Here is an 8,547-nt window from a genome sequence, read left to right on the forward strand (position 1 = left end):
GAAGCAATAAAAATTGTGGCCGGCCAATCGCTCTAGTGCCTGATCAATGAAAGGCAGTGGGAAGTGATCCTTTCTAGTGGTGGAATTAAGTTTTCTATAGTCAATGCAGACACGCCACTTGGTGGTAGTTCTTGTGGGAATCAATTCACCACTCTCATTTTTCATTATCGTTATCCCCCCTTTCTTAGGGACAACTTGAATTGGACTCACCCAAGTGCTATTGGAAATAGGGTAAATGATTCCTGTCACAAGCAACCTGATGACTTCTTCTCTCACAACCTCCAGCATATGGGGATTTAACCTACGTTGCATCTCACGTGAGGCTTTAGTCCCCTCCTCCAAATGAATACGATGCATGCATATGGAGGGGCTAATCCCTTTTAAGGCATCAAGAGTCCACCCCAATGCATCTCTGTGTGCTTGTAAAACTTCAGTCAATTGTTCCTCCTGCTCAGTACTCAAATCAGAGGAAATAATGACTGGTAATGAGTTCATGGGCCCCAAGAACGCATACTTCAACGTGGGAGGAAGCGGCTGAAGATCTAGCTTGGAAGTTTCAATAGGAAGATCCTGTGGAAGATCAGTTGGGATAACCTCATAAGCTTCCTCCAACAGAGGTACAAAATTGAGTAAAGAATCAACCTCTCAGAAATATGTTTCCTCATCAAAATAGTCCTTGTCTAAAGATGTTATGCAAGACTCAAAAAATTCAAGAGTGGATTCGTCATCAAGCATAACAGTTTCTATCTTAAATGCAGGACTCAGATCATCAGACTCAAGTGGGTGGTGCCCGACATTAAATACATTCAATGAGACCTTAAAATTTTCAAAAGACAACTCCAACTCACCACTTTTACAATGAATAATAGCATTAGATGTGGCTAAGAAGGGATGTCCTAGGATGACAGGAATTTTGTTGGTCACATTGACTACTGGTTCTGTATCAAGAACAATGAAATCAACCGGGAACAGAAATTTGTCCACTTTTATCAAAACATCTTCAACTATCCCTCGTGGTATCTTGACAGAACGATCAGCTAGTTGAAGTGTGATGGGAGTAGGCTTCTATTCCCCCAAACCTAATTGCTGGTACACAAAGAAAGGAAGCAAATTCACACTTGCCCCTAAGTCGAGAAGAGCTCTCTGGATGGTATGTTCACCAATGACACATGAAATTGTGGGACATCCAGGATCTTTAACTTTAGGAGGAGTGTTGTGCTTCAGAATTGAGCTTACATTCTCAGTAAGAAAGACCTTTTTGTTAACATGTTGTTTTCTCTTCTGTGTAAAAAGGTCTTTAAAAAATCGGGCATAGGCAGGGACTTGCCTAATAACATCAAGAAGTGGAATGTTAATGAGAACCTTACTAAACAGTTGCAACGTTTCATGCATGCTATCTCCTTTCCTAGGTGGGCCCGATAACCTCTGCGGATAAGGAGCTAGTGGGACTTGGTTAGGGATCTGCTTGGCTGTTGGTGGAGAACTTAGAGGTTCTTCACCCAATGATGTGTCCCCATTGTCATCCTTTGACTCCTTAGACTTAGTGGTCCCTACCCCATTATTCAACTCACGACCACTCCTAAGGGTGGTTATGGCTTTGGCTTGCTCATGGTGGGGTTTGGAACTCAACCCACTCTCATGTGTGCTTTTGGGGTTAGGAATGGTTTGACTCGGGAGTCTATTTTGTGCTTGTTCACTCATGTGGCTGGCCAACTGACTCACTTGCATTTCAAGTTTAGCAATTGAGGACTGTATATTCTGCATGAATAATTGAAGTGTATCCTCAAGTGAAGGTTTTTGTGGAATCAATGAGTGAAGTGTGGGTGCAGAGCTTGGGGTTGAGTAAACCCTGGAGGACCCCCAACCTGTGGGCCCTTGGACCATGAGAAATTTGGGTGCCTAGCCCAACCCAAATTATTTGTTTCTGAAAAAGGATCGTTCTAGTTTGGTCTATGAAAATTCTGGACTGCATTCAAGTCCTCAATGAGCTCTGGGTAGGATGAACTAGATGGACACATTTGTGTGGGATGAGATGAACCAAAGCATATGGCACAGACAGTAGAAGGGTTAGGAGCAGGTGAACTCTTGGACATCATAAGGGCATCAATTCTTCAAGTCAACCCTTCAATCTTGGCCAAGAGCATGGGGGTTTCACTAACCTCATAGAGACCCCCGCTTTTGGCTTCGTGGGATCTCCTATCAACATTAAATGACAAACCACATTGCTGAGATTGATCACTCAATGTTTCAAAGAAGTCCCACGCCTCACTAGCACTCTTGCCCATCAAACTCCCACCACTCGTTGCATCTACCATGGATCTAACCTGGGGTGTAAGACCTTGATAAAAGTATTGCACTAAATGCCATTTCTCAAACCCATGATGCAGACACCTACGGATCAAATCCTTCCATTTCTCCTAAGCCTCATAAAAGTGTTCACCCTCCTGTTGCATAAAGTTGGAGATTTCTCTCCTGAGGGCTGTAGTTCTCTAAATGGGAAAGTACTTGGACAAAACTTTTGTGACTAATGTGTCCCATGAAGTAATGCTACCCACCTCCAAGGAATTAAGCCAAGACTTGGCCTTATCCTTAAGTGAAAATGGAAAAAGTCTTAACCGGATAGAGTCATCTGAGAAATTCTGAAATTTGAAAGTTGCACAAATATCTAAGAATTCCTTGATGTGGTAATATGGGTCCTCCTTCTCCAACCCATAGAATGTAGGGAGGAGTTGGATCACACCCGGTTTCAACTCGTAACTGGCGGCAGTAGTGGGTGGCAATATAATGCAAGAAGGTGATGTGAAGTGGGATGGCATTGAATAATCCCTCAGGGCTCTACGGTCACCTACTGCAGGTAACTGTAATAGTTCACCCTGATTGACCATGGTAGTTCCTAACTCAACTTTGGGTGTTTTCTTACAAATATGTTCTACCTCTTCAACAAAGGGAGCTAATGGTCCACCAAGGGAGCGGCGCCCGTGCATAAAAACACAAAAAGAAACAAAACGAACTATCAAATTAAGCTAACAAACTCACTACTAAAAATATGAACTAACTAGAAGAAAGAAAAATAATTCCATAAAAAATACCAAGATAAAATTATGAAAGAAAAAAAATAAAAAAAAATAAAAATAAAAATAAAAAATAAAAAATAAAAAAAATAAAAATAAAATAGAAATAAATCTAACCTAAGACCATGGAGAACAAAGAAATACACTTAATACGTGCCTCCCCGGCAACGGCGCCAAAAACTTGATGTAGAATTTAGTTACTTCGGCTTTAATACCTCGCAAGCGTACAAATAGTTCATGTAATTTAGCAGGAAACGAGGGTCATATCGAAAGGGAGGACTGAATTTTGTGTATTCTTCAGTCAACTAGCCTAACCAAATATGATGAATTAATATGAACTAAACACTAATTATATCCTAAATTATCAAGCAATCATCTGGTTAACTACTTGCACAACAAGAAACGTCAATTCTGGATTTTACGGTGATTCGTGCCTCTCTCGAGCGCCACGTAACCACGGATCCGAATTCTCAATCCTTGCATCTAGACCCTCTCGGGCGCATAGAGTGAAAGGCAGAAATCGGATTTAAATACCAAAATCTAACCTAAATTATATTCCTACCCTAACTAGCCAATTTAATCAAATATTCGGAAAACAAATATTCAATAAACATTAATTATCAAATCAGATTCAATAAACATTCAATAACCTAAGTTCAAACTATATAAAAAATGAAATTCAAAAATGACAAATTACTCCCCTTCTCCTTTCTCTCGCTCGGGCAGCAACTCGTTCTCACGAGTGCTGCAATTTCCCGAAATTGATGGCTTCGGGTAGCAAGAGTGAGTGGCCAGAGTTAGAGACGACGCCGGCGACGAAGATTAGAAGCCGTCGGACGGAGGTAATGTCCGACGAAGAACGAAACAGAGCTGACATTCTATAACCGGCTCTCTCGAGTCTCGGTCGGAGTCGGAATAGCTCCGGGAATATTCGGAAAATGTAATAGACGCCGGAGGATGGTCGGAAAGCGGAATTGGCACCGGAGAAGCCCTCTCGGATCACTTCTTGGCCTGACGAGCAGAAAATGTCGAACTCACCTTGACGGAGACTCTCTCGAGCTCTCCTCGGGTTTGTTCTTGGTTGCTGGACGGCGGTGGACGACGGTGGCGCGGCGAAAGACAGTGGCCCGGCGGACGATGGTGGGAAACTTCTCTCGGGTCTTCCCCTGTTTCCGGTCCAAGGTCCTCTGTTTTGGTCGATCTATCTGTTTTCTCTTCACACTCACTCCCCCCCCTTCGCCTTCGAAGCTCCTCTTTCCTTTAATAGCAATTTTTCTTTGTTTTAAAAACGATTTGCCCTAAAAATCACCTCCATTTCACTAAGGGCATTTTGGTAAATATCTCCTTCTCCACCAAAATCCTCCTGAAATTCCATAATTGAATCCATAAAAAGTATTTCTGGAAGAAATAAACCTTAAAAACAATGAAATATAATTCAGGAGAGAAAAATATGCAATATAGACAGTGATTAATGCCAAATTCAATAAATACACGTTTCATTTGAAAACCGATAAATAACCACCTATAACACAATTATAAAGGTTATTCTATTATAATTAACCTAGTTCTCATGTCAGAATATGGCATCTATCACTTACATTTGATTATTGCTTTAAATTCTTTCCATACATAATATCTAAAATTTTCATTTTGTTGTGATCTATTTGCCTTTTATCTCTTTTTTTTGTTTGCTAGATGAAGGGAAAGAAAAAACTCAAGTTTTGATTTTATAAAAAAGTATACATCTAAAATGTAAATGCACAATTCACAAATTTAGAGAGAGATAATTCCAAAAAGTGTCTGTAATTTTTAGGGAATGTAAACTGTTTTATGTTTTTATATCAGGTTTTGCAATCGTCAGGAAAAGGGGAGGCGGAGGATTTTTAACTTAGTGTTGACTCCCAATCCATAAGTCATTCCTTTAAAAATTATAGCCCGTTACGCATGATAAATCACTTTACAATCATCTATAATCCTTAGGTCAGCTTTTTGAAAATGGGCAAAATAATGGCTAGATTGACTCGGGTGAACATCCACCCTACGTTCACTTGAGAATTTAATGTTATTCTCTTTAAATGGTTTGGATGCAAAGGTCATTTGCATCTTTAACAAGTTTAAAGCATGCATATCCATTTTTTAAAACTTGAGAAGAAAAATCTCTTTCTTATAAAATTCCTAGCTAAAAGGGTTGAACTAGCGAAATTTCCATAAATTCGATAAAAAAGCTTTTGTGTACATTTGGGGTGTGTGAATAAATTTTATTTCTTACATTTGTTTATTGCTTTAAATTCTTTCCATACATAAACTCTAAAATTTTCATTTTGTGATCTATTTGCCTTTTATATCTTTTTTTTGTTTACGAGATGAAGGGAAAGTGAAAACTCAAGTTTTTATTAAAAAAAAAATACTTCTCAAATGGAAACGCACAAAGCACAAATGTAATGACAGATAATTCCAAAATATGTCTGTAATTTTTAGGGATTGTAAACTCTTTTTAGTTTTTATATATCAGGTTTTACAATCGTCGGGAAAAGGGGGAGGCACTAAGTGTTGACTCCTAATCCATAAGTCATTCATTAAAAATATATAGCCCATTACGCATGATAAATTACTTTACATCATCTATGATCGTTAGCTCTGCGTTTTGTACATGGGTAAAACAATCGCTTCTTTGACTCATATAAATATCCCACCGCACGTTCACTTGAGAATTAATGTTATTCTCTTTAAATGGTTTTGATCCATCGGTCATTTACATCTTTAACATGTTTCAAGCATGCATATCCATTTTTTAAAACATGTGTAGAAAAATCTCTTTTTTATAAAATTCTGAGGTATTAGGGTTGAACTAGTGGAATTTCCTAAACTTGGATAACAAAAGTTTTGTGTTCATTTGTGGTGAGTGAATAACTTTTCTTTACTTACATTTTTTTATTGCTTTAAATTGCTTACATACATAAAATCTAAAATTTTCATTTTTTTGTGATACAATTTGCCTTTATCACTTTTTTTTGTTTGCGAGATGTAGGGTAAGTAAAAACTCAAGTTTTTATTTAAGAAAAAAGTAAACATCTAAAATTGAAATGCACAATGCACAAATTTAGACAGAGATGAAGGGAAAGTGAATAATCAAGTTTTTATTTAAGAAAAATGAATACGTTTAAAATGGAAATGCACAATGCACAAATATAGAGCGAGATAATTTCAAAAAGTGCCTGTAATTTTTAGGGATTGTAAACTCTTTTTAGTTTTTGTATATCAGGTTCTGTAGTCGTCGAGAAAAGGGGGAGGTCGGGGACTTTTAACTGAGTGTTGACGCCCAATCCATAAGTCATTCATATAAAAAATACAGTTGATTACTCATGATAAATCACTCTACAATCATTTGTGATCATTAGATCAGCTTTTTGTTAATGGGTAAAATAATGGCTTGTTTGACTTGAGTAATTATCCCACCGCACGTTCACTTGAGAATTTAATGTTATTCTCTTTAAAAGGTTTGGATCCATAGGTCATTTGCATCTTTAACATATTTCAAGCATGCATATCCATTATTTAAAATAAATGTAGAAAAATCTCTTTCTTATAAAATTCCACGCGATTAGGGCAGACCTAGTGCAATTACCCAAACTTGGATAACAAAACTTTTGTGTTCATTGGTGGTGTGTGAATAAATTTTCTTTACTTACATTTGTTTATTGTTGTAAATTCTTTCCATACATAAACTCTAAAATTTTGATTTTGTAGTGATCAATTTGCCTTTTATCTCTTTTTTTTGTTTGCGAGGTGATGGGAAAGTAAAAACTCAAGTTTTATTTAAGAAAAAAGTATACATCTAAAATGGAAATGCACAATGCTCAAATGTTGAGAGAGATAATTCCAAAAAGTATTTGTAATTTTTAGGGAATGTAAACTCTTTTTAGTTTTTATATTTAAGGTTCCACAATCGTCAGGAAAAGGGGGAGGTGGGGGATTTTTAAATGCGTGTTGACTCCCAATCCATAAGTCTTTTCTTACAAAAACATAGCCCGTTACACATGATAAATCACTTTACAATCATCTATGATCGTTAGTTCAACTTTTTGTAAATGGGCAAAATAATGGCTTCTTTGACTCAAGAAAATATCCCACCGCACATTCACTTGAGAATTTAATGTTATTCTCTTTAAAAGGTTTGGATCCATAGGTCATTTGCTTCTTTAACATGTATCAAGCATGCATATCCATTTTTTAAAACATGTTTAGAAAAATCTCTTTCTTTTAAAATTCCTAGTTATTAGGGTTGAACTAGTGGATTTACCCAAACTAGGATAAGAAAAGTTTTGTGCTGATTTGTGGTGTGTGAGTAAATTTTCTTTATTTACATTTGTTTATTGCTTTAAATTCTTTCCATACATAAACTATAAAATTTTCATTTTGTTGTGATCTATTTACCTTTTATCTATGTTTTTTTTTTAGTTTACGAGGTGAAGGGAAAGTGAAAACTCAAGTTTTGAATTAAGAAAAAAGTAACCTTCTAAAATGGAAATCCATAATGCATAAATGTAGAGTTACATAAATCCAAAAAGTGTCTGTAATTTTTAGGGATTGTAAACTCTTTTTAGTTTTTATATATCAGGTTCTACAATCGTCGGGAAAATGGGGAGGCGGGGGATTTTTAACTAAGTGTTGACTCCCAATCCAGAAGTCATTCCTTACAAAAATATAGCCCGTTACACATGATTAATCACTTTACAATTATTTATGATCATTAGGTTAGCTTTTTCTAAATGGGTAAAATAATGGTATGTTTGACTCGGGTAAATATCCCATCGCTCGTTCACTTGAGAATTTAATGTTATTCTCTTTAAAAAGTTTGGATCCATAGGTCATTTGCATCTTTAACATGTTTCAAGCATGCTTATCCATTTTTTAAAACATGTGTAGAAAAATATTTATCTTATAAAATTCCGAGCTATTAGGGTTGAACTAGTGGAATTTCCCAAACTTGGATAGCAAAAGTTATGTGTTCATTTGTGGTGTGTGAATAAATTTTCTTTACTTACATTTATTTATTGCTTTAAATTATTTCCATACATAAACTCTAAAATTTTCATCTTGTTGTGATCTTTTGCCTTTTATCTCTTTTTTTTTTGTTTACGACATGAAGGGAAAGTGAAAACTCAAGTTTTGATTAAAGAAAAAAGTATACATCTAAATTAGAAAAGCACAATGCAAAAATATAGAGAGAGATAATTCCAAAAAGTGTTAGAAATTTTTAGGGATTGTAAACTCATTTTAGTTTTTATATATCAGGTTCTATAATCATCGGGAAAATGGGGAGGCGGTGGATTTTTAACTGAGTGTTGACTCCCAATCCATAAGTCATTCCTTAAAAAAATATAGCCCTTTATGCATGATAAATCAAATTACAATCATCTATGATCGTTAGGTCAGCTTTTAGTAAATGGGTTAAATAATGGCTTGTTTGACTCAA

The 8,547-nt window shown here is 36.3% G+C and overlaps 1 non-coding gene across 1 annotated transcript; it reads left to right on the plus strand.

The window, feature by feature from the left end:
* Positions 1-2,373: 2,373 nt before the first annotated feature.
* Positions 2,374-2,480, plus strand: LOC137964364 (small nucleolar RNA R71). Its single transcript, XR_011115560.1, has one exon. It is a non-coding gene; the product is annotated as a small nucleolar RNA R71 (small nucleolar RNA).
* Positions 2,481-8,547: the final 6,067 nt, after the last annotated feature.

This window comes from Aristolochia californica, unplaced genomic scaffold (genome assembly GCF_029961685.1).
Source record: "Aristolochia californica isolate CCGP_79_NKW_82.1479 unplaced genomic scaffold, dmAriCali1.0.hap1 SCAF_4, whole genome shotgun sequence".
Lineage (NCBI taxonomy): Eukaryota > Viridiplantae > Streptophyta > Magnoliopsida > Piperales > Aristolochiaceae > Aristolochia > Aristolochia californica.